The sequence below is a fragment of the Cicer arietinum genome, chromosome 6, assembly GCF_000331145.2.
Source record: "Cicer arietinum cultivar CDC Frontier isolate Library 1 chromosome 6, Cicar.CDCFrontier_v2.0, whole genome shotgun sequence".
NCBI lineage: Eukaryota > Viridiplantae > Streptophyta > Magnoliopsida > Fabales > Fabaceae > Cicer > Cicer arietinum.
Window position 1 is genome coordinate 41449550 of NC_021165.2, and position 5844 is coordinate 41455393.

The window sequence follows — 5844 nt, forward strand, 5'->3', positions numbered from 1 at the left end:
AATTGTTTTATGTAAATTTCTACACGAAGTTAAAGTTCCAGAAGGATACTCTTCAAACATTAAAAATTTGGTTTGTATGAAAGACCTCAAGTTAAAAGGTTTGAAGACCCATGATTGTCATATTCTAATGGAGCATTTGCTACCAATAGGTATACGTTCCATTTTACCTGAAAAAGTTCGACTAGCCTTAACTAGATTATGTTTCTTCTTCAGGGAAATTTGTAGTAAAGTGATCGACCCTTAGAAATTACCGACATTGCAGAGGGAAATTGTTGTTACTTTGTGTGAGCTTGAAATGTATTTCCCACCCTCGTTTTTTGACATAATGGTTCACCTTACTGTTCATCTAGTTAAGGAGACACAACTTTGTGGGCCAACTTATATGAGATGGATGTATCCGATAGAACGATATATGAAAATATTAAAAGGGTACGTAAAAAGTAGAAGTCGACCAGAAGGTTGTATTGCTGAACGATACATTGTTGAAGAGGCTGCTGAATTTTGTACTGAATATCTGTCCAATGTTGAATCCATAGGGCTTCCCATGTCTCGTCATTCGGGAAGACTATCAGGAGAAGGGATAACTGGAAGGAGACTACTGACTATATCAAGGACAGAATGGGAGCAGGCACAATTGTATGTTCTGCACAATGATGATGAGGTTCAACCGTATGTTACAATACACATTGATCAGTTATCTCGTTTGAACATGAATAGGAATCAAAATTGGATAACTCGAGAGCACAATCGAAGTTTTGTAACATGGTTAAAAAATCACATAATGTCAAAATTTGATATAGACCCCGGATCAATTTCAAATAGATTGAGGTGGCTAGCAAATGGTCCGAGCTTACATGTCTTTTCTTACACTGGTTATGTTATTAACGGCTACACATTTTATACCAAAGAACAAGATGATCAGACCACTATGCAAAATAGTGGAGTCACTCTCGTAGCTGAAGCGATGCATGTCTCAAGTGCAAAAGACAAAAACCCAATATATGCAAATCTATCATATTTTGGGGTTATCGAGCGCATATGGGAGTTAGACTACACAATGTTTCGTGTTCCCATATTTGGTTGCAAGTGGGTCGATAATAATAATGGCGTTCGGATTGATGAGTCAGGATTCTTGCTTGTCGATTTTAATAGGGTGGGATACAAAGACGAGCCTTTTATTTTAGCGTCGCAAGCTCAACAAGTGTTTTATGTCACTGATCCTTCTAATGATAAATGGTCTGTTGTCCTATCGACCAATAAAATAAGTGATGATAACAATAATGATGAAGATGTTGGTAATGATCTTTTATTTGTCAGACCACTATGCAAAATAGCGGAGTCACTCTCGTAGCTGAAGCGATGCATGTCTCAAGTGCAAAAGACAAAAACCCAATATATGCAAATCTATCATATTTTGGGGTTATCGAGCGCATATGGGAGTTAGACTACACAATGTTTCGTGTTCCCATATTTGGTTGCAAGTGGGTCGATAATAATAATGGCGTTCGGATTGATGAGTCAGGATTCTTGCTTGTCGATTTTAATAGGGTGGGATACAAAGACGAGCCTTTTATTTTAGCGTCGCAAGCTCAACAAGTGTTTTATGTCACTGATCCTTCTGATGATAAATGGTCTGTTGTCCTATCGACCAATAAAATAAGTGATGATAACAATATGATTGAAGATGTTGGTAATGATCTTTTATTTGCAACATCACAACAACCACATGAAATTGATTCAACTGATGATGGTTTATATCTTAGAGATGATCATGATGAGGGAATTTGGATTAATCCATCGTTTCGTATTGTAAATGGACAAACAAATGTGAATGTCACCAGGAAAAGAAGAAGGGCATCTTAATGTACATGTTTAATTATTTTATATAAGCCATGCATGTTATCTGAACTGTGTTATTGTAAATATGCATGTAATCTGAATTGAGTGTTTTATACTAAGTTCTGATTAATTTATTTTCTGATTAGTTTATTTTCTGCTTATATTTAGCCTGATTTGAGTGTTTTATACCAAGTTCATGTAACAATGAGATTCTCTTTTGCTCAATGCATATATATATAGATTCTTCAGAAGTTCTTATTTCTAATAATTCATCATCTCCTAAAGTATTGTGATAAAGACAATGATAACAATGTTTTTAATCCAATAAACAATGATAACAATGTTTTTAATGTCATCCTAACCCAAATAAACCAAACACAAAAATAAAATAAAGAGACATTTTACAGCGCTTATCTTAAAAAGCGCTGTAAAAGATCCTTTTAAAAATAAAATAATGAGTGTTTTATACCTTTTACAGCGCTTTTCACACAAAGCGCTGTAAACGACTCTTTTGAAAGTGAGTAAAAAAGACATTTTACAGCGCTTGTTTGCCAAAGCGCTGTAAAATGGCTTTAAAAATAATATTCATCAGACACCTAATTTCTTCAAACACCTTGTACGCATCATGGGATTCAAAAAACATCAGACACAAACCCATTTCTTCAAACACATTGTACGCATCATGGGAATCCAAAAAACATCAGACACAAACCCATTTCTTCAAACACCTTGTACGCATCATGGGATTCAAAAAACATCAGACACAAACCCATTTCTTCAAACACATTGTACGCATCATGGGAATCCAAAAAACATCAGACACAAACCCATTTCTTCAAAAACCTTGTACGCATCATGGGAATCCAAAAAACATCAGACACAAACCCATTTCTTCAAAAACCTTGTACGCATCATGGGAATCCAAAAAACATCAGACACAAACCCATTTCTTCAAAAACCTTGTACGCATCATGGGAATCCAAAAAACATCAGACACAAACCCATTTCTCGCAACATGGCAATGATCCTGAATACCAAGTTTCGATTTAAGAAGGAAAGAGAATGTAAAGAGATAAAAAGGGTGTTGAGGTGGAGATTGAATTGTGAAAGAGTAAGCTTTGATGTTTGTGAAGAAGATGCATAAAAGGAGAAGAGTTTGGTGAAGAGGAAGGGATTTTTGTGGTGACCAGTTACTACTATGTGGGTTTTGCATGCATGTTGAGCTTGTTTAAAAAATAACATAACATAACAAAACACAAAAACAATAAGGCCTTTTACAGCGCTTATTTGGAAAAAGCGCTGTAAAAGAGCCTTCTAAAATTAACCTAAAGAGACATTTTAGAGCGCTTATGTGGAAAAGCGCTGTAAAAGGCTTTAAATAACATTCATATAACATAATAACACACGGAGGTCTTTTACAGCGCTTATTTGGAAAAAGCGCTGTAAAAGAGCCTTCTAAAATTAACCTAAAGAGACATTTTAGAGCGCTTATGTGGAAAAGCGCTGTAAAAGGCTTTAAAAAACATTCATATAACATAATAACACACGGAGGTCTTTTACAGCGCTTATTTGGGAAAAGCGCTGTAAAAGAGCCTCTTAAAATTAACATAAAGAGACATTTTAGAGCGCTTATGTGTAAAAGCGCTGTAAAAGGCATTCAAATAACATAATAACACACGGAGGTCTTTTACAGCGCTTATTTGAAAAAAGCGCTGTAAAAGAGCCTTTTAAAATTAACATAAAGAGACATTTTAGAGCGCTTATGTGTAAAAGCGCTGTAAAAGGCTTTAAAAAACATTCATATAACATAATAAAACTCGAAGGTCTTTTACAGCGCTTATTGGGAGAAGCGCTGTAAAAGAGCCTTTTAAAAATTTAAATAAAGACGCCTTTTAGAGCGCTTTTCAAACAATCGCTGTAAAAGGCTTAAAAAAATGCGTTGTAAAAGGGTTACATATATATAACAGTAACCGCTTCAGTTTCCTCTTCGTTACGTAAACTTCACTATCATCTCAACCTTCATCGTTCTTCTCTTCTTTTGCAAACCCTATCATCCCGTCCATTACGAACCTTATTTCCACGATCATCTCCTTCATTTCGAACCTTATTTCCATCCAAGATCATCTCTCCCATTGCACATAATATATTTTCATTGAAATACGTAACCCTCATTACGTATTTCTTCAAACCGTATTTATGTGAACCATATTTCTGTGAACTTTCTGCGTTCCCTCTTTTCTTTACATTTCATCTTTCTTCGAACCATTATTCAGGTATTGATGTTATAAATTTTTTGTAATCATTAAAATGCATGTTGAGCTTTTTTAAGATATACTGATACATGTTGAGTTTGTTTATAATAATGCATGATCCATGTTGAGCTTGTTGATGTTATACTAAACTGCATGTTGAACTTGTTGTAGTTAAATGGATACAAACAAAGATATAGAAGTTCAAAATGAAGAAGTTGGCACCTCCAAGACTTATGAAAAAGAAGTCAAGAAGGACGAAAGAGATATGTTTTGAGAGTTGCTGGGAAAATCCATCGGGGATTTAGATCACATCTCTCTAATTTCTATCTAAAAGATAGAGAAGGAAACACAAATGCTCTAGCTCCAAAAATATATAAACATTATATATCAAATGAGGAATGGAGTGCATTTGTTTCCAAACGTTTGGACCCCGCATTTGTCGTAAGTGATTAATTTATTAGCATTTGTGTTTTATTATTCATATTCGTAGAGTATTTTAAATTTTTACACAATTGCTATTTTTTTTATATAGAATATTAGTAAGGCAAATCGCGAAGGGGAAGCAATCCAACCCACTCATACAAAAAATCACGTATGGGATATGCACGCCTTGATCAAAAATTTGTAAGTAATTAAACATCACTTTTATATAATGAAGTAATTTGTATTATAAACTATAGTGTGTAACTAATTTGTATTATTTTGTTTATGATCTTAACGAATAGCGACAAGACACCCAAGCCGATCAACCCTTGAGTCGTCATAGATTATGGAAGGAAACGCGTGTTAATAAAGATGGAGTTGTTGATAATGAAAATGTCCAAAAAGTAGTAGAACTTTGTGTAAGTAACATTATCACTTTAATATCACTTGAACACTTTTTAATATTGTATTTTAAAAATGCTATTGAACTTATCTTTTTAATCCTACATGTATTTTAGGAGATTATCGAACAAAGTTATGAAACTCAAGAGAGCAACAAGGATACTTGCAGGGACATTTTGGGTAAAGTGTTTAATGTCCCTGAGTAATCTGGTCGGGTTAGGGGGAAAGGATTTGGCGTAACTCCCAAAATGTATTTTTCTCAAGAGAACCGCCAAAAACCTTCCAACGAGGAAGTATTAGAGAAGCTCAAAATTCTTACAGAGCAAGTGGCACTTTTGGTGAATACGAACAAAGACAAGCAACTCCCGGATCAGCTCCAACATGAAATACAAATGGAGAGTGAAACCGCGAGTTGCAACGTCGGTCTCAAAAGTATTCCCGAGGTAATTAATTACTTACTTGATTATGTAATTACTTATGTATTAAACAAACTTATATATTAACCGTACTTATGTTTTAACTATTTGATTTAGGGTGTCACTACATGCGTGCTATACTTGTCCTCGCCTACTCATCGGAAGGTGGGAAAAGGAAAATTGTACAATACTTCGGGAGAAGTATTGCACAATACTCCGATCCCTAGGGTCATGTCAAAGTATCACCTGTTGTTGCTTTCGAACCAACTGCACCGTTGCCGATACCGGACAACGATGGAGATATGCAGTTATTGAGCGAAGCTATTGGTAGTTACGTGGCATGGCCCACCCACCTTGTTGCCCTCGAAAAAAAGATTCCCAGAAACAAATCAGTTACATCTCCCGAAAAGGTTTGTCACATTTATTCCCTAAGGTTTGTCATTTTTTCAGATTCAATAAACTAACATTTAACCTCATTTTTGTAGATCCAATTAAATAAACCACCCGTACAG